The sequence below is a fragment of the Schistocerca piceifrons genome, chromosome 3 (assembly GCF_021461385.2).
Source record: "Schistocerca piceifrons isolate TAMUIC-IGC-003096 chromosome 3, iqSchPice1.1, whole genome shotgun sequence".
NCBI classification, from domain to species: domain Eukaryota; kingdom Metazoa; phylum Arthropoda; class Insecta; order Orthoptera; family Acrididae; genus Schistocerca; species Schistocerca piceifrons.
Window position 1 is genome coordinate 447,468,710 of NC_060140.1, and position 27,387 is coordinate 447,496,096.

Consider the following 27,387-nt stretch of genomic DNA (forward strand, 5'->3'; position numbering starts at 1 on the left):
TCTAATCTGTGCTCTAATGACCAGTTGGGAGGAAAACTGATAGAATTGATGAAGCCACGCTTGTGGATGAATGTCGTTGCCGGAATTCTTAAATGTTTTGTATTTACGTGTAGTAATAAACAGCTTATAATCAAAATCATCATGTCGGCGAGTCGCATATCGGTCATTGTTACTTCGTTTTGGCAGTTCCATCTCAAAATTCGGTGTACCTTGTGAATTTCTTTCATAATAACCGAAGTACCCCGTATTATTATTTTGTGGCTATGAAACTTCCTGGCAGATTAAAACTTTGTGCCCGACCGAGACTCGAACTCGGGACCTTTGCCTTTCGCGGGCATGTGCTCTACCATTTGAGCTACCGAAGCACGACTCACACCCGGTCTCACAGCTTTACTTCTGCCAAAGTCCCGAGTTCGAGTCTCGGTCGGGCACACAGTTTTAATCTGCCAGGAAGTTTCATATCAGCGCACACTCCGCTGCAGAGTGAAAATCTATTTTGTGGCTGTTCCGTATTTCTATGTCCCTCTTCCCGTATTGGAGGGCGAGTGTCCTCTGAAATACGTAGCTGATCTTGTACTTCCTGGATTTCTCTTTGGTGTTGCGTATTAATTTGATTCTGATGTTGTTTGAATTTCCTAATTTTTTCGCACTCTCCTGTGTCATTAAAGACTACCGGTTTTGTGTCATTCAGATTACTATCTACCTTCGTAGATAAATTATTTAGCTGATCCGAAAGTTCAACTACTTTCTCTGATAATGAACTAATTTGGTTCAAATGGTTCAAATGGCTCTGAGCACTATAGGACTTAACATCTGTGGTAATCAGACCGAGCGCCTAGAACCGATAGACCACCGCAGCCGGCTGAACTAATTTCCTCCATGTGTCTTTCTGAACCAATTTTCAGAGTATCTACTGTGTCCTTTAAGTTTTCCTGAGTTTTTGCAAATTGCATAACCGAATCGGTAGATGCAACTGAGTCAATTTTAGCTTGCAAGGCCTCATGATTTTCATGAACAATTGTTTGCAGTTCTTTTATGGCTGCTTCGTGATTCTGTAATGCATTTTCATGCCGCGAAAAAATAGGTTGAAAATGTTCACAAATTTGAGTTTTTACGTCATTACAGACTTTTTGACATTTCGATTCGATTTTAAGTAACTCAGCAGTTAAACCCTCACGTGTTTGTTCCAGCGTTTGTTCCAATGAGTCTAACTTTTGAAGCTGTTGCTGTGTTTGTCTCTGATTTCGTTCCATTGCGTCTAACTTTTGAAGATTTTGTCCCACTGTGTCTAACTTTTGAGGATTTTGTACCATTGTGTCTAACGTTTGAAGCTTTTGTCCCATTTGTTGTATTAATTGTAACAACAATGTACTCGTGTCTGAAACATGTTCCTCAGTGCTTTTCGGCAGTGAAGTTGCACCGGCAACATTCACGTTTTGACAAGCAGAAAATGTGTTTTGACTTATTTGAGAAAACGGCGAGGCCCCGAAACCTGAATCTACAGTATTCGCGAGATTGTGTCCTGTCATTTCGGATTCCTGAGGCGAGCTGTTGCCGACCGATCGATCGATAATGCTTCCCTGTTCACTAGTTGTTTCACTGTCTACGCCATTATTTGCCGCCCGCTCCATTTCCCTATGCACAATTACCAAATTACTATTTCGAATGTCTGTTAATTTATTACACAGTGGTGCGGATAACCTACGCTAGTCGTCACTATTATTTCTCAGTTTACTTTGGAGCCTAGTGTTACGTTTTGCACACGCCATTATTGTCACAATATTTCACACGATAACACAGAAAAGCACAATTTGAAGAGCACAAATAAGAGAGCACATTAACATAGCACTGGAAATAATATCTAGTTAATTGCGAGCACAGCTGCGAAATACTTGGTGCAAATCTACATGCATGCCACAACTGTTTTACTGTACAACAATGAAAGACTGCAACTACAAAGGAGATTCTCTCTACAATTTGCGCTAGCAACAAACAAAAGCTACACTAATTACACAAACTGCAAGAAAAAATTAGAAGATTCCAGTGAGGTATCCTCGGCTAAGGGTCGACATATGAAACGTCCCCTTAGAAAAATTATACATGATTGTGCTTAAACTGACACACAATATTTTTTTAGCGCAACACAATGTGACTTTCAACAATCCCTACAACAGAATGGCCCTGACTAAATTAACCAATGTGTTTCACAAATCACTTACCTCACAAAAATCTTTGTTACTCAAACTACTGCAATACAGCGAGCGCCAATACTGCTAGCTAAATAAAAGATTCAAACTACTGAAGGCATTAACTACTGATAGGCATAGTTAGCAAATGAAAGATTTTGATAGAGAACAAACAATGTATTTACCTTAATAGTGTTCAAAAGTCATAATATATATAGCAGTTCATGACATTCCTTCTTACAAATGTACTGCTTCTGATGGACACACGTCCAGATCACCCGCTCTCAAAAATCTGCCATCTCACTTCCCCACATCCACCACTGCTGGCGGCTCACCTCCAACTGCGCAACGCCACGCGCTGTTAACAGCCAGCTGCCCAACGCTACAATAGCCAACAACAATGCAAACCAGCCACACACTGCACACAGCACAGCCAGTGATTTTCATACAGAACGCTACGTGGCGTTACCAATAAAAAAAACCTAAACAGTCTACTTACAAATGTAATGTGGCCAATGAGAAAACCCGTCTAATCTGGCATCTAATACTGGCATCACATCTCTCTGCAACGTTTTTACTGGATCCGATGTGGGTTCTTCAAACTCACTCTCAGTCAATCGTGGAGTCCTCTTTTCCTCCAAGTGGAGCTGGTTTTCTCCAATATAATTAAAGCTTCAGCTAACTGGTTTCTGAACTTCAGCAGATCCACTTTCTCTTTACGTCCTTTTCCTTCGACATCCACATCTCTCAGGTACTGCAGCCATGCATTGCATATGGAGAGATCTACCATGTGAAAAATTACTTTTACAGGCCACTTCTTAGTTTTCATGCGTATTCTGCATACAGAGATGAAAAACTCAATTTTGTCAACGCCGCCCATAAATTCACAGTAATTCTTTACGATGACTGATCTTATGACTTCCAGATGTTACTTCTGTGCAGCACTCCACCTCTTTACTTGACTTATAATGTCTGCACCATTGTAAGTGAGAGTGGCAGCACTTTATTGTGTCAGCGAACGAAACAGAGATCTTCCTCTGTGGTCTCGCAAACGTCGACAGGTCCTGATCCTTCCTTCTTCAGTTCCTACTCGGATTTTAGTGGGTACTTTTGTAACCAGTTAGCTTTGATGGTCCCAGTGGAAAAGATCTTTTTCAACAATTCACACACCAGTGACATAGTGTAACATAATTAGTGAAATTTAGTTTCTAAAGCCTTGTGGAATGTGTTCACTCAATCCCACCACACCAAGGCCCAGGTACTTGTACTCACTTCAAATTTCCGTACTTTTTCTCCGATATATTTCAAAATCATATACAATTCCGGAAACTCCACAACGAACAAAATGCTTTAGACCAACAGGGTTGGGTTTACCAGGAACAAATTGCTTCAATACAGTCGTTCCTTTGAAAGGGAACGTTTACTCCTGAATGCTTTACCTTCCTTCTTGTTTCAGATTGTGAAACGGTTCCCTGATTCTATTTAGCAGTGGTCTCACCTTCCAAAGTTTATCTTCCAGAGCGCCACCTTCCATATTGTCGACTAAATGAATATGACTCCTCAGATTATATATTCTCTTCACAGAAAACGTGTCTCCAATCGAAGGAATTCTTGTGTGAGACTCTCAATATATACGCAATCGGAGAAATCCTGATGTACCCATCAGTATATGTACTCCAATCAGTTTTCGTATTTCAGAGCTGGTACATGTTACTGGAACTCAATTTTTCTGCACTGAATACAAATTTGTTTGTTCTGAAAGCAATTCCAGAAATCATACGTGAAGTATTCTGAAAAATATTCCGCTGGGCTACCTACTTCTACATCAGTTGTAACATGTAGACCACCGAAAGTAGTATAGAGGGGTGTGAAAAGAAATTTTTCCATTTTAAGTTAACTTGCGGCTGTTCATTTTCTCCTTGTGGAAGCACTCCCACTGTGCTTCTGCTGTATCTCCAACAGTTTCAGTTCCAGACCTTCATTGTCTGAGAGCTCTGAAAACTCACTGTCACTGAGCTCTAGTAGAGTCTGCTCAATTTCATTGTTAGAAAGTTTCGCCATATCAGAGTCTGAAAAATGAAAATGTTTACTGAAATGTGCTATGTGATGTGTGGAAATAATCAGATTATCCTTTATATATATTAAGAATGATTAGCTTTCAAAATTTTTTTCAATTGAAGATCAAAAATATAACCTGCAAAAATGAGAACGTCCATGCAACATGAATACACATCGTCACAATGGTGACAAATGACAACCACCAGATTTGAAAAATTATAACTAAAAATGTAACAAAATCATTCATCAAAATAACACACACACACACACACACACACACAGTAACCTTACCTTTAAGAAACTTGCAACACCATTGTCTTCCATAAGTCTTCTATAGGCTCTAAATAGAAAGGAAAAAATGTGAAGAACATCCCACACACAACAGCACACGTAACACAGCGTGGCAAACATTCGACTGTTAACTTCGCTATTCAAAGGAGACGAAAGCGCTCCATGTGGCACACGCGAGTACTAGATTATTGTCAGCCGTCACGAGGGTGACAAAAGGCAGACATTCTGTGCTTCCACTCTGCAGCTGGTGAAACATGATAGTGTCAATTGACAACACGATGAACGAAAGGGAGGATATTTGCATGTCCTACACACCAGCCTACGATACAATCCCAAGAATTCCAGTCTTCCCAAAGATCTACATGCATTCATTTGGAACACGAAGATCATGAAATGTAGAGTAACACTCACATCGTACCTTGATGAGACTCAACGAATGGTTCAGATTGGAAACTGGTAGTATGGAAACAAATCCATGTACAGCTACGACATATCAGAGAGCTTGTCTTCAGAATCATGTAGCGATGCACTTGATGGAAACTCAAAATCTGATACATTTCTACACATTCATGTGACTTCCAGTCTACCATGTAGTGATCTGCAACAGGGCTGACATGTTACAGAGTGGATTTCTGCAGAAGCACTGATATTGTTTCCCAAAAGTGTATGCTGTTATTGCTTACCCGATGAGCTTCGCTACTTTCATTTACACCTTCTAAATCCAACACTTCTCACAACCGTGTCAGGGCGTCTACAAACTGTGTATTTTCTTATCCTAGTAATACGTTATTCGTCAGTTGTCAGTGTGTCGACTGCTCTTAAAATCCTGAAGGTGAGAGTTTTCCCTCCTCGTCCCTACTGAGTGTACCACCCCCCCCTCCCCCCCTCCCCCCCTCCCCCCCAGAAATGTAATTTATTTACGGACTGTTAGAAAGTTATGCATTGGAATTGAAACCGCCCGCCAGTGACAGCTCTAAACACACATGCATATAGAGACTTTGCATGCATATTACCAATCGCAAAGTCTCGATTTCAACCTGTTGTACGTTAGTTTAGACAGTGCTATAGCCCCGCAAACAGCGAAAAACGCTTCGATAAACGATTCTGTAGGGGATGTAGGCACATTTAAATCCTTCTGCTAAAGGACATAATATCTTCGATGCAGGTTGTATTACCAATATGTAGTGACGATACTGTCTAGATTGTCCAGAAATAACAACAAACCAAGACTGCTCACTGCACTCCTTTTATTCCTCTTCAAGATCCATGATAACGGCACGTAATTTTCCCAACTCCGCTATTTTGTGTGTTGGTTGGAGGGAGACAGTCCTTCGTGAGTATTATTCTTATGCACAATACAGATCATCATATTATTTGGACGGTATAGTACTAAACTCGAATGCATTCAGTGACTCGCAACCAAATATTCTACAATTGCAATGATAATGTGCTTCATTTTCTTTGTGTCTGTCTCTCTGGAAGTTTCATAGATGGCTGTCGTAAACCTCACCCAGTCCTTTCGCTGGTGGATCCATCTTTGAGCCATTTCCCAGAAGTATTGCATTGCGGACCATCCCCTGGATACTGTTCCCGATATAATGCATCGCGGATTCTCTGGAGTGGGGACTGGGTAGGGTTTATTGAAACTGTTGTGTCGGTATCTGGGCCGACACCGTGAAGTTGAGATGGCTGAAAATGCACGCTAGACTAACGCAGACGGACGTGAAGTACTGGAACAGGATACGTAATTAATGTTAGGAAGAAAAGTACGGAGCAGGTTTAATACTTAACTTTAATTAATCCTTGTGGTACATCGATCTTGACGATACACAGGAGACTTTAAGTACAATCACTGTATGGCTAATGGCGCCTTGCTAGTTCGTAGCCATTAACTTAGCTGATGGCTATTCTGTCTCTCTCGGCTAATGAGAGAGAAAGGCTTCGTACAACTGGGCGGTAGCTAGGTTCTCGTACAACTGGGCGGTAGCTAGGTTCTCGTACAACTGGGGCGAGTGCTCTCTCGTATCACGAGACCTGCCTTGGTGGTGGCGCTAGGTCTGCGATTACACAGTGGCGACACGCGGGTCCGACATGTACTAAATGGACCGCGGCCGATTTAAGCTACCACCTAGCAAGTGTGGTGTCTGGCGGTGACACCACATTCCTCCCCCGCAAATCGGCGAACGGTCGTGTGATAAGGCTTCCGCCCGCCGTGGGGAGGACCACATGTTGACGTATGCGATGAGGTGGGGAGCCTAACAACAGGCGAGGTTGTGCCACCCGCACCCGGCCATTCGGTCCGAGGGGAGCTAGGAAACGCCTGAAAAACTAGTCCAGGGTGCACGTCAACATGCGGTGTATGCGCCCGTAAAGAGACAGGAGGGACCGAAGGATCAACCTCCATTGCGTCGGGGGAGCCGACGCGCGATGACGTCATGTGGTCCGGAGCGGGCGGGAGTTCCATGGCGGAGGACAGCTGGTCACGGGAAGCGATCGGCGGCGCGTGACCCTGGGAGGCGCTTGGCGGCTGCAACGAAGCGTCGAATGCGGGCGGCGCCGGCGGGAGAACAAGCGGCGGCGGCGGCGGCTGCTGCTGCTGCAGCGGCGGCGGCGCGTCGCCATGGGGCAAAATGGAAGGCATCGTCGGTAACACCTGGGGATGAGGCGAGCCAGTAGATGGGTCCCCAGGGCGCTGACCGGACGGCACCGTCGCTGAAAGCAGACGGGGAGCGGCAGAACCCGAGCGACGACAGAGGCGCAGCTGATTGAGATGCCGACGCACCTCACCAGAGGCCCCCAAAACCAAATACATCGCGCGGCCGAGGCAGCGAAGAATGCGCCCTGCGAGCCAACGCCGTGAACCTCGATAGTTGCGATAAAATACAACGTCGCCTGGAGCAAAAGCAGGAGTCTGCCGCTGCACAGGAACCTGATGCGGCGGATGCAGCAAAGACATCAAGGTGCGATGAGGACGACCGTGGAGCAACTCAGCCGGCGAGCGATCATCTCGGGGCTGAGAGCGATACGAAGACAAAAAGAGCAACAATGCGTCCTCCCGAGAATGCGACTCTTTCAATTTCAACATCTGTGACTTGAAAGTCCGGACCAATCGTTCAGCGGCACCGTTGGACTGAGGCGAAAACGGCGCGGATGTCAGATGTTGAATACCATTGGCCTGGCAGAATGACTGAAATTCTGCGGACATGAATTGTGGGCCATTGTCGGAAACAATAGTCTGCGGAGGACCTTCAATGCAAAAGATAGCAGACAACGCTTGGATGGTGGCGGAGGACGTCGTGGAAGACATCCGGACAACAAAAGGAAAATTACTGAAGGCGTCGACCAGAACCAACCATCGAGCATTCCAGAATGGACCAGCAAAATCAATGTGCAAGCGTTGCCAAGGGGAAGTGGCTGTTGGCCATGCAAAGACTTTCCGCGGCGGTGCGGATTGTTGTTCGGCACACGCCGGGCACGAAGAACACATATTCGTAATCGCAGCATCGATTCCGAACCAAGTACAGTGCTGACGAGCAAGTTGTTTCGTTCGCACTATACCCCAATGTCCTTGGTGAAGAAGCCGTAAAACAGAGGACTGTAACGAACGTGGGACCACGACTCTGGACTGATCATTATCAGAACGCAACAACAAAACACCACGTCGAACAAAAAGTCTCTCCTTGTGAGCAAAAAATCGGCGAACCAACGGATCCTCGATCCGAGACTTTGACAAAGGCCATTGCGTAGCAACAAAACGTAAAACAGTAGCAAGGACAGGGTCAGCAGCTGTGGCTGTAGCGACACGACGAAAATCAATCGGAAACGATTCGACCACTTCATCGGTTTCCGAATCAATGAACATGCAAGCAAGTTCGGAAGAATCGAATGCTTTATCCTCAGCAACAGGCAAACGGGACAACGCAGCGGCGTTTCCGTGCTTAGCAGTGGACCGATACAAGATATCGTAGCGGTACTGCGAGAGGAAAATAGACCAGCGAATGAATTTCTGCGCTGTACGTGGAGGTACAGGCTTGGTCGGATGAAAAAGCGATGTCAAAGGTTTGTGGTCTGTGATGATGGTAAAGTGACGACCATACAAGAAATCATGGAACGTAGTAACACCAAACACGAGAGCCAAAGCTTCTTTCTCTATCTGTGAATAATTTCTTTGCGCAGACGAGAGCAATTTGGACGCAAAGGCAATAGGGCGATCATGGGAGCCAACTTTGTGCGCAAGCACAGCACCGATCCCGAAATCCGATGCATCTACCATCAACAAAAGGGGTTTCTGGGGATCGAATGGCGCAAGGCAAGTATTAGAAAGCAACGCCGATTTCAACTGGCGAAAGGCGCGTTCACATTCCGTCGTCCAGACGAACGGAACACCTCTACGGCGTAAGCGATGAAGCGGAGCTGAAATGGAAGAGGCATTGCGCACATATTTATTGTAATAATTAATTTTACCCAACACACTCTGTAGCTGTTTCACATTTTGAGAGGAAGGCAATTCTTGTATGGCACGGAGGTGCTCTGGACTCGGATGTGTGCCTTGGGCATTAATGACATGTCCCAGGTATGGTAAGTCACGAGCAAAAAACACACATTTGTCCTTCCTCAAGCGAAGACCATTTTGCCGCAAGACCTGAAATAATGTTCGTAAATTCGCAAGATGATCTTCTTCTGTCTGTCCGGAGATCACTATATCGTCCAGATAGTTTGCTGCAGTAGGGACCGACGCACAAATAGTCTGTAAATATTGCTGAAACAAGGCAGGGGTGGATGCACACCCGAATGGCAGTCTTTTGAAGCGGTACAATCCAAGATGCGTGTTAACCACCAATACGCGCTGGGATTCGTCGTCCACCGGTATTTGCAAGTACGCATCGGCTAGGTCCAACTTTGAAAAATATTTTCCCGGGCACAGTTTAGCAAAAAGATCTTCCGGGCGGGGCAAAGGAAAAGTAGCAGTCACTAGCTGTGGATTCACTGTGGCCTTGAAGTCCACGCAAAGTCTCAATTTTCCGGAAGGTTTTGGCAAAATTACTAAGGGTGACGCCCAGAGAGAAGCTTGCACACGTTCAATTACACCCTGTGATTCGAGATCGTGTAACGTTCTTGCGACCTCATCACGCAATGCGTGGGGAACATTGCGCGCCCTGAAAAATTTCGGTTGCGCGTTTACCTTCAGCTCTAAATGTGCTTCATAGTTTTTAGCGCAACCTAAGCCCGGTGCAAAAATGTCTGCAAATTCGTCACACAGCCGAGAAACACTGTCTGTAGGCACAGTCTGATTCACTGATAGGACCTGATTTACAATAGACATGTTAAACAACTGAAATAAATCTAGACCAAACAAGTTCACTGCAGAAGAAGAACGAAGAACGTAAAATGACACAAGTTTTGTTTGTCCCTGGTATGTCGCAAGAAGGCTGCACTGTCCTAACACAGGAATTTTCTGTCCGGAATATGTAGTTAGCTTAACATTTGCGGAACGCAACGGAGGTTTGCCCAGTTGTTTGTACGTGTCGTGATTGAGCAATGAAACTGCAGCTCCGGTATCGAGCTGGAATGGTATCACTTTGCCTTCAAAGTCTAAGTCCACAAAAAGTTTATTGTTCTGCTGATGACAAGAGCGACTGTTTTGTGCAATTGGAACAGACACTGGTACAGAATCACTTGCTAATTGACGTGATTTCCGGCGACGTCGACGCACAGTTTTTGTGGGACGAACACAGTTACTGTTAGAGAAAGTGTCACTGGACGAAGTGGAATTAACGACATGAATGTCCATAGGCGAAGGTCCACGAGCCTGAGTGTCCTTGGTTCGATTCCGGCGCGAAGCAAAGGGTCTGGAATGATTGTGATTGTCTGATCTGAGCTTTTTCTGGCAAACACTTTGAACATGTCCTTTCTTATTGCAGAAAAAGCAAATAGCTTGGCGTGACGGGCAATGTTCACGCGAATGTCTAGTAGCACACCGCGGGCACGATTTCACTACATTTGTGGGCTGGCGCGGCACACGTGGCTTAGCGCGCGGCTGCAGCTGTGCGGACGTGCGCGAGGCCCGGTTACCGGGCCGCGCAGCGCGTCCAGCGGGCCGGTTAACGTTACACACGGCTGGCGAAGTTTCAAAAGATTCCTGAGCACACTCAAGTGTGTCCTGTCTATCCAATATGTCTATCACTTGTTGAAGGGAGGGATTAACTAGTTTCAAAATTTGCTCCCGTATGCGAACATCAGAAACGTTCTGTGCAATTGCATCACGCACCATTGTATCTGAATAAGAAAGACCACAGTCACATTCAAAGGCACAGTCCCTAGTAAGTCCTTTCAATGTTGCTACCCACTCCCTATTAGTTTGACCGGCCGTACGTTTTGTACGAAAGAACGTATACCGTTTTGCAACCACATTAACTGTGTCTTTGAAATAGGCATCTAAAGCAGACAAAATTTCCTCGTAGGACAGAGTTGCTACGTCGCGTCGGGGAAACAATTTCACTATCACACGGTATGTGGACACACCGACACAAGAAAGCAAAAACGGCTGCCGCTCGTTACCTTGAATTCTGTAGGCTGCTAGATGAAAGTTGAACTGGCGAGACCACTCGTGCCAGGTCTCATCGGCTGCCACGTATGGTCGAAAAGGAGGGGCAACAGCGTTCAGTGGCAGCGGTAGCGAAGAAGCGGCGGCGGCCGCATCGGTTTGAATGGTACGTTGACCCTGGACGAGCTGTCCAAGGGCATCCAGTAACGCCTGCGTCTGCTGATTCTGCAAGCGATAAAATTCGGACAGTACATCTGGAGAATGTGGCGAAGCCATGACACAATTAAATGTAAGCAATCAGAAAGAACACTTTAAATCGTCGCCAATGTTGTGTCGGTATCTGGGCCGACACCGTGAAGTTGAGATGGCTGAAAATGCACGCTAGACTAACGCAGACGGACGTGAAGTACTGGAACAGGATACGTAATTAATGTTAGGAAGAAAAGTACGGAGCAGGTTTAATACTTAACTTTAATTAATCCTTGTGGTACATCGATCTTGACGATACACAGGAGACTTTAAGTACAATCACTGTATGGCTAATGGCGCCTTGCTAGTTCGTAGCCATTAACTTAGCTGATGGCTATTCTGTCTCTCTCGGCTAATGAGAGAGAAAGGCTTCGTACAACTGGGCGGTAGCTAGGTTCTCGTACAACTGGGCGGTAGCTAGGTTCTCGTACAACTGGGGCGAGTGCTCTCTCGTATCACGAGACCTGCCTTGGTGGTGGCGCTAGGTCTGCGATTACACAGTGGCGACACGCGGGTCCGACGTGTACTAAATGGACCGCGGCCGATTTAAGCTACCACCTAGCAAGTGTGGTGTCTGGCGGTGACACCACAGAAACCATCCGCAGCTTACACTTGGACATACGCATACAAAAAATGGAGCAAATGCATTGCATCTATAGGATATTTTCTTATGAGTGACTGGGCCCTGTCGACTACAATACTATACCGTCCGACTAATGTGATGTTCTGCACCGCACGTAAGATTATTACTCATGGAGATCTGACTCCATCCGGTGGACATCTAGCACACAAAATAGCGGAGTTGGGGAAATTGTGTGCCGCTATCATGCACTTTTAGTAGATATAAAAGGAGGTGAGGTAGGTGTAGTGAACTGCCTTGGTTTGTTGTTACTACTGGTGAATCTAGACAATTTTGTTCTAAATATCGGTAATACACCTTGAATAAGAGGTGACATATTCTTTAGCAGGATAAATTTAAGTGTGTTAACATAACCTGCAGAATATTTTAGCGAAGAGATTTTCGCTTTTTGCGGGGCTGTAGCACTGTCAAAAATAAGGCACAAGCGGTTGAAATCGAGACTTTGCGATTGGTAATATGCATGCAAAGTCTCTATATGCGCGTGTGTGTAGAGCTGTCACTGGCGGACGGTTGCGATTCGAATGCATAACTTGGTAACTGGTAGTAAATAAATTACGTTGCCTGGGGGATGCACTCAGTAGGTATGTGGTGGGAAAACTCTCACGTTCGGGATACTAAGTGAAGTCGACACACTGTCAACTAACGAATTACGTATTACTAGGATAAAAAATACCCGAAACACACAGTTTATAGACGTCCTGAAACGGTTGTGGGAAGTATTGAAGTTGAAAGGTGTAAACGAAAGTAGCGAAGTTCATCTGGTAAGAAACGACAACATATACTTATGGGAAAGAAATATCAGAGAATAACTAGAAATCAACTCTGTACACATGTCAGCTCCCTGTTTCAGATCCCTACATGGTAGATTGGAAGTCAGATGAACTTCTAGAACTGTGCCATACTGTGAGTTTCCATCTAGCACATCGCTACATGAGTCTGCAGACAAGCTCTCCGATGTGTCGCAGCAGCACACGGATTTCTTTCCAGACTACGTGTTTCCAGGAGGGGAGTACTTAGGATTTTGTAGTAGACTGGTACATAAAACAAACAATTATCCTCGTATAAAATGAAACAACGCATGGGTGTGTCAGCAACCTGATCATATACAAACGAGGAAATATCAAAGACTAAGAGAAAATGACATAAAATCTGTAAAAATCGAGTAAAACCTAGTATAATTACGACAAATTGATGGGAAATAAGTAAATACGAATGAAATACGACGAAATGCAGAAAATCGCAAGAAAACTTGCAATATTACATACACCGACTGGGATTGCCTAAAATTAGAGAAAAAGTACCATGAAATGCTAGGAACTGAGGTGTGTTGGGGTTACACGACACTCAAACGCAGGAAAGCTCAAAAAATTCCTCTGGCTTCATTCACTTTTAACTCTCCCACTCTGCCTGTAAAGTAAGTGGGATTATGTAACACGTACTTCAAGGAAGTGACGTAAGTATTTCACAGAGGTGCCACATTAAAGCAGGAAACACATATGAATCCTAATCCATAACTGTCTTCTCACAGATACCGGTGGATATATATATTACCGATTTAAGGTTTTTTCTCAAATCAATCTTACTCCTTAAGTTATAAAGAGAATAAGCAATGTGTTTATCAGCCATAAGCCAATTCTGTAGGGAGTGGACCGGTGCCACACATATACCACTTTTAATAATGTGAGGGGGGGGGGTGTAGACGAGACTTGGTATTAGGACGAAATCGCTGTATTATCCTACATATGAGCAAAACTGTCTAACATCAAATCAAATGGCTCGAGACATTATGGGACTTAACTTCTGAGGTCATCAGTCCCCTAGACTTAGAACTACTTAAACCTAACTAACCTAAGAACATCACAGACATCCATGCCCGAGGCAGGATTCGAACCTGTGACCATAGCAGCAGCCCAGTTACGGACTGAAGCGCCTAGAATCACTCGGCCGCAGCTGGCGGCTACCTAACATCAGATCAGCACTGTTGTGCAGGAGGAATGTTGCCAGAGCTGTGGTGATGCTACAGTAAACAGCAACAAGACTGTTACATGTCCGTTGACTACTGATCGTGGTGCTTACTCCCCCGTACGGAGTTGCTGTTTCTTCGTGAATATTTTTGTGCAGCAAGGCGTGGGTGATACCTCAATGTATTAGCTATCGAAAATATTCATGTCGTATTTTCCTCACTCGATTTCCTAGTGAGACACAGCCACACTCACCAAAATTGATACTACTACCACTAATGATAAGTGTGACTAATGCGGAAGTGTGATTGAGGATACGTACATTTCCGACTTAAAATGATGTATAAAATCCATTAATTTCCTAACAGACAGGCGAGCCGTTTCATGACTTCAATGTGTTTGGTTTATAAGCAGCTCGAGTGGTGAATATACACTGACGATTTCTTCCTAGGGCACTAGAATAGCGCATAAAAATGTAATTTTATCATTTAAACTTTTTCACCATAGTGATTGTGGTAGGAAACTTGCAGATTGGCTTTATGCTTGATGTGGGAGAAATACGAGAGCTATTTGGAAAGTGAAGAACGATTGGTGGCGAAATGGAAACCACTGTGAAAATCCGACGAGGCTTTTCATAGACGTTTTGGGCAGTCTCTAGTATGCCCATCGATCGCATCAAGACTCTCCTTTCGGTCGTGAGCGCACTGTGAGCGAGTAAAGGTGCCTAGAACAACAATGCCTCCCGCCAAGTACGAGGGTCCGCTGAGAGGCTTGGCCATAATGAACGCAGCCCACCTACCACAACTGCCACAAAATTCCTTCTTCACGGCAATTCTCAGCTGCACTCTTCAGGGGGAGTGAAGACGCTCCTACAGCCTTTTAGATGGGAAGCGTAAGACCACCCACAACTCAGCCCTAATTGGCTCATCCTGAATATCATCTCTGTTCACATGAAACGCTGGATACGAAGAACACTTTGACGCAAGCTATTCACTATAGACCAGCGAAGAGAACTACCGGAAAGCATAGGCGGCTGCCTTCTATGACGATGGTGTTGGAAATTTGGTATAACTCTCCGACAAATGTCTAAGTAGGAGCGGCGACTAAGCAGGGTTAGTACCAAGAAGGTGCAGCTTAATGGTTTTCACTGTGGTTTCCATTTCACAACCGATCGTTCCTTACTTTCCGAACAACCCTCGTACATCTTTCATTAGAGTACTAAGAGCGTTGAATTCCGCACAACTGATACTTCAGAACGATTCAGCTTTAACAATATAGCATATTTTTGTGCAGTACCATGCAACCGTAGGAGTGTGTTATGGTCTATGATCATTCCTCTCATGCCAGTACGTTCTTGGTACTGACTCCAGAAAGTAGAATAAAGGTTCAGAATTCATTGCACGATTGATTTACGTGAGATGATTCAAACCCCGTTTCTTTATAGCTCCATTTATGTGCAAACTGCTCTTTTCTTCTTAACTGTATGTAACATCACTACTTACATCTCTGCAACATTAATGTCCACTATACACCGATAAGAGGTGCTACCCTCCTGAACACATACGCATCTGGAGAGGTCTTGTACATTTTGATGGATGTCATGGGTAAGATTGGTGTTGCAGGGAGGATTGTTCAAGGAAAATGTGGGAGCGATCTGTTAATTTCCCACTTTATCCTAGGAATGAGAGAATACTCTGTGACACCCATCCATGTAGGGAAAGATGGCCTACCTTAATCGTAAACTCTACGTTATTGTCGTTACGCTGGAATATGTAGATCACCTAGTTGTATTGGTATAGGACGCTATCTGGTATACTTCGGTGTGTATGGCCGAATAGACATAGTGCACAGTCATGTATCTGCATTCGCCATGTAGTATATGGTAGTTGCAAAGCTGTGTAGAGGTGATTTAGCAATTATGGAGAAAAATTAAAAGCATTCTGCCTTGTCATTGGCTGGTAATGCAGGAGTAGGTTTAATAATGAATAGGAAAATAGGAGTACGGGTAAGCTACTACAAACAGCATAGTGAACGCATTATTGTGGCCAAGATAGACACGAAGCCCACGCCTACTACAGTAGTACAAGTTTATATGCCAACTAGCTCTGCAGATGATGAAGGAATTAATGAAATGTATCATGCGATAAAAGAAATTATTCAGATAGTGAAGGGAGACGAAAATTTAATAGTCATGGGTGACTGGAATTCGAGTGTAGGAAAAGGGAGAGAAGGAAACATAGTAGGTGAATATGGATTCGGGGTAATAAATGAAAGAGGAAGCCGTCTGTTAGAAATTTGCACAGAGCATTACTTAATCATAGCTAACAGTTGGTTCAAGAATCATAAAAGAAGGTTGTATACATGGAAGAATCCCAGAGATACTAAAAGGTATCAGATAGATCATATAATAGTAAGACAGAGATTTAGGAACCAGGTTTTAAATTGTAAGACCTTTCCAGGGGCAGATGTGGACTCGACCACAATCTAATGGATATGAACTGCAGATTAAAATTGAAGAAACTGCAAAAAGGTGGGAATTTAAGGAGATGGGACCTGGATAAACTGACTAAACCAGAGGTTGTACAGAGTTTCAGGGAGAGCATAACGGAAGAATTGATAGCAGTGGGGGAAAGAAGTACATTAGAAGAAGAACGGGTAGCTCTGAGGGATGAAGTAGTGAAGGCAGCAGAGGATCAAGTAGGTAAAAAGATGAGGGCTAAAAGAAATCCTTGAGTAACAGAAGAAATATTGAATTTAGGCGATGAAAGGAGGAAACATAAAAACGCAGTAAATGAAGCAGGCAAAAAGGAATACTAACGTCTCAAAAACGAGATTCACAGGAAGTGCAAAATGGCTAAACAGGGATGGCTAGAGGACAAATGTAAGGATGTAGAGGCCTATCTCACTAGGGGTAAGATAGATACTGTCTACAGGAAAATTAAAGAGACCTTTGGAGAAAGGAGAACCACTTGTATGAATATCAAGAGCTCAGATGGAAACCCAGTCCTAACCAAAGAAGGGAAAGCAGAAAGTTGGAAGGAGTATATAGAGGGTCTATACAAGGGCGATGTACTTGAGGACAATATAACAGAAATGGAAGAGAATGTAGATGAAGATGAAATGGAAGATACGATAGTGCGTGAAGAGTTTGACAGAGCACTGAAAGACCTGAGCCGAAACAAGGCCTGGGGAGTAGACAACATTCCATTAGAACTACTGACGGCCTTGGGAGAGCTAGTCCTGACTAAACTCTACCATCTGGTGAGCAGGATGTATGAGACAGGCGAAGTACCCTCAGACTTCAAGAAGAATGTAATAATTCCAATCCCAAAGAAAGCAAGTGTTGACAGATGTGAAAATTAGCGAACAATCAGTTTAGTAAGCCACAGCTACAAAATACTAACGCGAATTCTTTACAGACAAATGGAGAAACTGGTAGAACCCGACCTCGGAGAAGATCAGTTTGGATTCCGTAGAAATATTGGAACACGTGAGGCAATACTGACCTTACGACTTAGCTTAGAAGAAAGATTAAGGAAAGGCAAACCTACGTTTCTAGCACTTGTAGACTTAGAGAAAGCTTTTGACAATGTTGACTGGAATACTCTCTTTCAAATTCTGAAGGTGGCAGGGGTAAAATACAGGGAGCGAAAGGCTATTTACAATTTGTACAGAAACCAGATGGCAGTTATAAGAGCCGAGGGGCATGAAAGGGAAGCAGTGGTTGGGAAGGGAGTGAGACAGGGTTGTAGCCTATCCCCGATGCTATTCAATCTGTATATTGAGCAAGCAGTAAAGGAAACAAAAGAAAAATTCGGAGTAGGTATTAAAATCCACGGAGAAGAAATAAAAACTTTCAGGTTCGCCGATGACATTGTAATTCTGTCAAAGACAGCAAAGGACTTGGAAGAACAGTTGAACGAAACGGACAGTGTCTTGAAAGGAGGATATAAGATGAACACCAACAAAAGCAAAACGAGGATAATGGAATGTAGTCAAATTAAGTCGGGTGATGTTGAAGGAATTAGATTAGGAAATGAGACACTTAAAGTGGTAAAGGAGTTTTGCTATTTGGGGAGCAAAATATATGATGATGGTCGAAGTAGAGAGGATATAAAATGTAGACTGGCAATGGCAAGGAAAGCGTTTCTGAAGAAGAGAAATTTGTTAACATCGAGTATAGATTTAAGTGTCAGGAAGTCGTTTCTGAAAGTATTTGTATGGAGTGTAGCCATGTATGGAAGCGAAACATGGACGATAAATAGTTTGGAGAGGAAGAGAATAGAAGCTTTCGAAATGTGGTGCTACAGAAGAATGCTGAAGATTAGATGGGTAGATCACATAACTAATGAGGAGGTATCGAATAGAATTGGGGAGAAGAGGAGTTTGTGGCACAACTTGACGAGAAGAAGGGTCCGGTTGATAGGACATGTTCTGAGGCATCAAGGGATCACAAATTTAGCATTGGAGGGCATGTAGGTTGCAGTAGGTACTGGGAGATGAAGAAACGTGCACAGGATAGGGTGGCATGGAGAGCTGCATGAAACAAGTCTCAGGACTGAAGACCACAACACACAACATTGGCTGGTGTTGAACTTAAGAAACAACTGGTATACTTTGATGTATATGACAAAATGGACACACAGCATAGTGATCTATCTGCACTCGCCACCTGGGATAGTAGATGAGTAATTTAGCGATGATACAGGAATTGGGAAGCAATATGTTATGTCATTGGCTGGCGCTGAAATCGCAGAACAACTAGTAAAATTGCTAAAAGTGATCATACTAGAAACTGTGGTGCGTATTACAGTGAATCATTCCATATCAATGGTGTCTTCCCCATCCCAATCGTCCTCTGGTATGCTGTTGATTACCTCATAATGACTGACTGACATCACTTGGTTGAGATGGAGGGAGCCTTGGCATAGCACTGGATATCTGCTACTTGTCACTGTTGAGTATGGGAATAAATATAGAGGTCATCACCTACAAACAGTTGTTTCGAAGCCATCCTCAGTGCTGCACACTCGCTGTGTTTCCATATGCTGCTTTGCCTACCACAAGCTTTCAGGCTTTTTTCTTTTCATCAGTAAGATAGCAGTATGTCTTTTAATTTCCACTACCTCACATGTGTTGCGAACAGCACTTTCTGGCGATGGTCAACACTGGGACGGTAGTCCTGTACACGACTGCAAAATGTGGAAACAATGTTCATTCAAACAGAACACAAAGACATCGGCTACCCCAGCACTGTGGCTTGGCAATAACTGCATAGGGCATCACCTTCGGATAGGTATTTTCAATGCTCTACAATACTGCAAACTCTTCCAGTTTACATCTGGTGCAATGTCTTGCATATTTTTGTCAATGAGCAACATCCCCTCTGTTTTTTGTTTCAAACAACCAATGTGTTGTGGGGAGCTACATAATTTACACCATGCATTGCTCAGCTTTCTGTGAGAGCCAATGGATCAAAACATATTAATGTCGGTTTAGCACCTGACACAAAATCGTAGTCATGATAGAAAAATAAAATGTATGGCAGTGTACAACACTGTAGTCATACACTGCTTGAATGTGTTATAGCCGAAAAAAAAAACAATCTAATGAACTAATTATGATGGAACAATACACGAGACCTCTATCTGTTGCATGATAGAAACTTTACAGACATGTCAGTAGAGGGGAGTTATGGAACAAAAAGGTCAAATGTAAGCATGCAAACGGTATTTGATTTCGATGGATTGAAAGAGAGACACATGGTAAATTCATACCGCGAAATGAGGCGACTTTGGGACTGGTAGGGTGACTTTGTGACAAGGGTCTCAGTTTTCGTATTTTAAATCTCGCGCCACAACTGCTCGTCTCAGGAAGGAGGTGTACCATACATTTCGTTTGTCCGACAAGCCGCACCATGTAGTAGAAGGCAGGTGGAGCTTCCGACGCCAATGCTCAGCAACGCTATTATTTACATTTCTGTAAAATGAGGGAAACTTTATACCGTGAAAATATTTCTGTTAAAAAAAAAAAAAAAAGTACTCCGTCGTCAGGCCACGAGTGGCCTACCGGGACCATCCACCGCCGTGTCATCCTCAGAGGAAGATGCAAATAGGAGGGGCGTGGGGTCAGCACACCGCTCTCCCGGTCGTTATGATGGTATTCTTGACCGAAGCCGCTACTATTCGGTCGAGTAGCTCCTCAATAGGCATCACGAAGCTGAGTGCACCCCGAAAAATGGCAACAGCACATGGCAGCTGGATGGGTTTCTGTTAAAAACACTTCTAAAAAAGGTATGTACGTTTGTTTGTTAATATGGTGGGCAAAATATTTTAGTATGTCGATTAAATGAAGCCATATTTGTTGAACATATGAGACGAAAACTGAAATGCATGATCTTTGTGTAGTGAGTTTGTGACACAACAACATGTCACGAAATCACCCCACCATAGTCCTGTGTTAAATATTATTATGTATTTTTGTCGTTGCTGCACGGAAAGGAAGATGAGGACTTATAAAAGGAAGTTGGGTGCAAGAGTTTATAAAAATTACTCTTTAGCGACGTTAGATAAGGCCGCTACAAGGCAGGCTCTTAACGACTTGTTTTGTAAACGCCAGTGTGCTATATTATAGCGATGGTAAAACGCGACCTGCCATAGTGTACAAAACAGCAGCATCCTATTGAATAATGGCTTGTTGTTGTCGAACATAAAATGGTTACGTTTTTTTCTAACATGTGATTAAATGGCATGAAAGCTTGTAGTCTGTAATTATATTTCACGTGCCTGAAATATTTGTAATACACACGTGCATGACAGTTCATTTACAGACACTGATTTGAATGCGAGAGACGTTATCAGGTCACGTAATATGTCCACCAAGCTGAAAGGAGTTGCTAAACATAGAATTTTTTCTTCGAAGTTTAAATTATCGCTTTTTCTTTACTTTCATGACGGGGTCGAAATAAAAAGGACGTTCTGCGGTGATCAGTAGTTTTCGTAGCAAATTAGTGGAAGCTTTTTCCCAATTTTACGCAGGGTGCACATGAGTAGGCCCCTGCAGTCTGATCATTTGTTGTCGGCGGTGGTTCATATCGTTGGATCTCGCAAAATAATGAGATGCGAATTGTATTCTACAGTCGAACATAAAAACTATACCGGCTTTGCTCATAAAAGTATAATGAAATGGACTGCGCCGATTTTTGTTTAAAGAAGACTATCGTCACCATTGAGTTTACCTTTTTAATAGATGCTCGATTATAAGAGATGGCTGTGGACCACCATCAGCAAGATAGAACACACCTCTATCCCTATCTATGGATAGGAGAGGGAGGGATGAGGTATGAGGTGTGTTAAGTTTCCCTCTGAGACGATTAGTTTGTGAGTGATGACCACCCGTTCATTAGAAGTACTGTCTTTTCACAACTATTTCTATGTGTAATTAGAACAGTGAAGCATTTTCCATTAGTTGTGGTGGCAAGCATTGACTTCAATTCCTGGGCTCCAAAGTGGTCATCAAACAGGCATATGTAGCGAACTCTAAAGTCATACAGCGATAGACAGACTCTTCAACTGTATACTTACCGTTAATACACTTACTAAACATGTCTCTGCCCAAATACCATCATCTCGTAGTATGCACACAATTCACACCAGAAGTAAATAATCATAGTACCTCCCACTCAAGCTTCTAGATGAAGGGTAAAGTTTGAATGCATTTGCTACTAGTTTAAAGTTATATTGTGAAATGTTTTCCCAGCAAGGTAACCCCAGTTACATGGTCATCAATTTTAAAGTGGTATTGCTATTTTAGGAAGTAGTTGTGTAATGCTATTTATGTAGCTGCATAATTAGCATGAACCGTTGTGATTAATTATTTAATTAGAACTGATCTTTACTTCAGCTTCCCAATCGCAGTATATAAAGTACCTTTCTCGCCTGCATCTGGGCAGTTTCCATGTGTGGGCTTTCCATCCACAATGACCAAGGTTCAAGCACCAGAAAGGCCATTACCATTTTTAATGTCCCACCAATTCCTAGGTTGGTGTGATGTGGCACGTCAGCACAGCTTTGGGACAAAGAAATTCTCGGCAGAATTCTAAATTCCCGCCAAAGTTCGAAATACCACCAAAATTCGAAATTCCGCGAAAAGGTATGTGGGGAGAGGAGGAACTGTGGAGGGGGGGAAGTGCCAGGGATGTAGGTGGGGGCTGAGGAAAACCAACGACGTTATTTGGAGGTGGCGGTGAGTGGCGGTGGAGGCTAATTTAATTCATTTGCATATCAATTTGATTAAAAATTGGGCTGACATCGCCCTTACCCTACTACTCATACTAGAGGGGTGCTTTCAGAACTTCCACTTTTTTTGTTTTGTCTCATTAGTCATCTGACTGGTTGCATGTGGCACATCATATATTCTTCTCCTATGCCAAAACTTCATTCAGAGTAGCACTTGCACCCATTGAACCCAAATATTTCTTGGATACGCTACTCTCTGCGTCTTTCGCTAAAGGTTTTACTTTCTACGGCTTCCTCTCGTACTGCTGAACTTATATCTGGACTCTTAACATACATCTTATAGCCATTTTATTTTACTACATCAATATTTTCCACACATTCATTTCCTCTTTAACTATTTGGGGAAACTTCTCCCATCTTATCAATTTTAATGAATCTCAACGTCCCTCTGTAGCATCATGTCTCAAATGCAGTGATTCTTTTCTCTTCCTGTTCTCTCACAGTCTGTGGTTCCATACAATGCTGGGCACCAAACGTACATTCTCAGAAATTTCTTCTTCACATTGAGGTGTGTGCTTGATGTGTGTAGACTTCTGTATGGGAGACAAGGCCTATTTGCCTGCACTAGTCTGCTTCCTCTGTCCTCTTTACTTCATCAATCATGTGTAATTTTCCATCCGAAGTAACAGACGTCTCAATTTGATCAGACGTTTTGCCACCTTGGCGAAGGGCTTCATTGTACTCTTTCACCAGTCCTTGACGTTCCCTGGGCTTAACAGTGGAAATCCACTAGCACTGATAGTAATTGGGGAAACTGAGTGCACTCAGGGGTAAAATAATGATGCTACTATTGTCAACCAGTGTGAGCTAACATCCCAAAGATATTCGGACTCACATGCCCATCCTCTTCATTGAAATGTCTTGGCTCAAGGTCGTGTCGCATTTCACGCCCTAAATTAGACACTTGTGACCCTTTGATTAAATTGCCTGGCAGATGGCAAGTTTGCGAAATTGTAAGAAACATACGTTAATATGACGTATGACAACAGTAATAATAATATCAGGAGCTAAGGTTGCCACACAGTTGCGATATGGTTAGAGTAATGTTTATTCAGTCAGCAAACTAATAGCAAAAGTGGTCGTATTTAGAATTACTATCAAAATCGATGGCATATCCATTTCACACAGTTCGATCATTCGCAATCTCATCGCGAATTACAAGTCCAATACTCCACCTCATGAGGTAGTTTTGGATATCAACAACACGGTGTGTGCCTGCTGATGCAGGCTGTGGTGCGATCTCCAGAGGAAGATTCGTAAGCGGACAGGAGTAGCGACAACTAGGGGCTCACGAATGTGTGGTTGGCGTCTGCATTGCAAGGCTGAGCTTGGTTACACCGCAGGTTCGGTCCTACCTAAACAGCAATACTGAGACTATGGATCGACTGCAGAGTTACAAGATGGGTGAAGATAAGAAGGCACAATCTACTGTATTATTTCCAACGGCCCTGCAAAACAATTTATGGGAAAAACTACATGAGATTCAACGATCAAGGTATTTTGATAAAAATATATATGAGTTACGATGGACAAGAGAAAAATAATTGGAACAATTACAACCACTTTTTTGCTACACATAGTGTGTTTAACGCACAACCTCTGAAAGAAAGTGAGTTGCTATGTTAAGAGGATGTCTGTGTTGTGTGGACTCTGCATCAGGAACACAGACTCATCTTTAACGGCAACGGTCAAAAGACGTATCTTCCAAGACACTGGCAGTCTATACGTCCTCTTGTGCGACTAAGGAAACCACTGGTGTCTCTTCAGCAGTCAGATTCCGAGAACTGCATCCTGCAATGGGTCCATCCGTTTGGCTGTCCAGCTGTGGGCGTGTTCTTCCACCAACAACGACTGACGAGATTGTCTCTCATAATTTTACTGTTTGGGTCGAGCTCTGTGACTGATATTCTGTCTCCTCCACCAAGCATGAACTTCACATCCAGTGTCAAGAAGCGGTCATTTTGGAAAATCACACCGTAAGAAGTAACGCAGTGTCCCTGACGCCAAATGTGAGCTATGATATTCATCTTATCTCCCTCACCCACATCACTGGTTTAAGACTATTACTGTAAATACATAGTATTCCTTCAAACGTCCAGCTGTGTGGTATCGAATCAAAATATTCCTGTCACCACGACATTTGACAGTTTTTCTGTCTACCATATCTCCTCGTAATACCGTGATATCCACTGATATTCCTCTTCACAAATTTCTGTTCCCAGGGAAAATTTACCAGAGTGTGAAAAATTTTACACACGAAGCATTTTGACAACTCATAAAATATAAGCGAAATGGACTCCAGACTTTGTTAAACTCAGTCACTGAGGGAATACTACAGAAGATAGGACACGCACACACACACACACACACACACACACACACACACACACACATATACACATAGAGTGGATTGTGGTTAGTGTCAGGAGTCGGGGGAATGGCTGTGGGAGAGAAATGCCAGCAACGACTCTCGTCGTCCAGTCGCAGCACAAAGCGGCACGTTCTTTAATCTTCCGTCCCGCTGCCTAATGGCCGAAAAAAGGGAGGAACGAGGGCTCCAGACTACAAGCCTGGCTGAGAGAAATTCGCTGCGTCGTGCTTATCATTCCAACAGCCGAAAGCAAATCGCAGCTGTAATTTAAATATCGCACGGGTCAGCGGAAAAAGGTTTTCAGGATGTCGGCATGGGCTTTAACCGAAAGCGTTCTGCTGATACAAGCATGCGAAAGACATCTGTAACTGGGGCCTTTAGCAGTATGCCCTGAGGGTCTAATGCAATTCAATTACGAAACTCGAAATGCTTTCGCGGCAGCGCTACTGTTGGGTTCTGACTTGACTTTATGGTTTGTACCACGAGATTTATTTTTGTTCTGTGCGGTTGCAGTTTCAAGGTAATTGTTCCTCTCACTTTGATGTATACGGGACTGACTGAAACACATAGAAAACGCTAAAATAAAACTTACGTAATATTTCTGTCCCACTTTAAATACCGACACTTTCATGATGTTAATTGAAGGAATGTTGTTGGAGGTTTACGACTTACCTTTATACCTGCACGTTTATTCGAATTAGGACTGTTCTGCATCTACATCTTAAGAAGAAATGTGGATCAAATACAACTCAGAAACCGATACTTAAGGTATACGCTCTTGTTATACTCATGCGTATTACCAGGAAGGTGCTATATTTATTTAATTTACCAACTTTTTGACTATAGAATGGTACCTATACAACAGTGCGTACTTTTAACGGTTAACGTTTTCATTCGTGGAATTGAAACTGTCGTTTTGAATGTGTGGGTGCCGTAGTTTTATTAAGACAACCTGTGATACTAAAATTTAATAGTAAGCAGGAAGATTTGACACCGACAGAGGAGAAGCGAATAATACCGTCAGTGTCGAGGTAAGTCAGGACAGCGAGGAAAATTGTGGTCTCATGTTATCTTTCTGAAATTTAATGGCGTGGAGACACCGAAATTTAAGTCCCAGAGACCACCCTTAAGACCTCAGATACTGTCCAAATTACCAGCTATGCGCATCATAAATGATCATGTTGAACAGCCGACGGCATCCCATGCCGTCACGGCAGATGTTGGGCCCATATGATGGTGAAGCATCCCACATCCCACATTCCAACATTCGTTCTCTTCGGAACCTCTGCGCACAGACTCATCTGAAAATACAACGGGTGCCGCATTCGTGTCCAGAGTTGGCACTTAGTGCACCACAGTCGGAAAGTCTCTGTCCCGTATTGCCGCGTCAAGGGAAGCTGTACTCACAAGTGCTGCATTCTTCGTCACACTACCAGCCAGAACTGTTTTACTGCGAAGAAGCTCATTTTCTCATTATACGTGTCCTCGCTGTACGTTTTGCATGGCAGAGCGAAAATTATGTCTGTTGCCTCACGTGGGTCCATTAATATCCTGAATGACGTTTATGTAACACTTGTGGCCCCATTGATTCGATATTCGCATTACAGTCGTGGGACTCTACGCGTTTTATCACGACCCCATTGTGTGCGATGTGTAAGTAGGCTGTTTATGTTATCTCTATGTAAGTAGGCTGTTTATATTTTCTTATTGGCAAAGTTATGTAGCGCTCTATGTGAAAATGAAATCACTGGCTGTGCTGTGTGCAGTCTGTGGCTGCTTTGCATTGTTGTAATACTCGCCATTGTAGTGTTGGGCAGAGGCAGCTGGCTGTGAACAGCGCGTAGCGTTGCGCAGTTGGAGGTGAGCTGCCAGCAGTGGTGGATGTGAGGAGAGAGATGACGGAGTTTTCAAATTTTTCATGAACTGCTATATTTATATGTGATGATATTAAGGTAAATACATTGTTTGTTCTCTATTAATATCTTTCATTTGCTAACTATCCCTATCAGTAGTTAGTGCCTTTAGTAGTTTGAATCTTTTATTTAGCTGGCAGAAGTGGCGCTCGCTGTATTGCAGTAGCTTGAGCAGCGAAGATTTTTGTGAGGTAAGTGATTTGTGAAAGGTATAGTTTAATGTTAGTCAGGGCCATTCTTTTGCAGGGAATTTTGAAAGTCAGATTGCGTTGCGCTAACAAAATATTGTGTGTCAGGTTAAGCACAGTCCTATATAAATTGTTCAAAGGGGACGTTTCATATGTCGACCCTTAGCCGAGGATACCTCACTGGAATCTTCTGATTTTTTCTTGTAGTTTGTGTATTTAGTGTAGCTTTTGTTTATTGCTAGCGCGTAATTGTAGAGAGAATCTCCTTTGTAGTTGTAGTTTTTCATTGTTGTAGAGTAAAACAGTTGTGGCATGCATGTAGATTTGCACCAAGTATTTCGCAGCTGCAATTAACTAGACATTATTTCCATTGCTACGTTATTTTATTTTGCTCTTCAAATTGTGTTTTTCTGTGTTGTCGTGTGAAATACTGTGACAATAATGGCGTGTGAAAAACGTAATACTAGGCTCCAAAGTAAACTGAGAAATGACAGTGAAAATGAAAGCAGTATGTTAGCGCCACCGAGTAATGAATTAACTGATGTTCAAAGTAGTAATTTGGTAATTGTGCATAGGGAAATGGAGCGGGCGGCAAACAATGGCGTGGACAGTGAAACAATTAGTGAAGAGGGAAGCATTATCGATCGATCGGTCGGCAATAGCTCGCCTCAGGAAGCCGAAATGACACG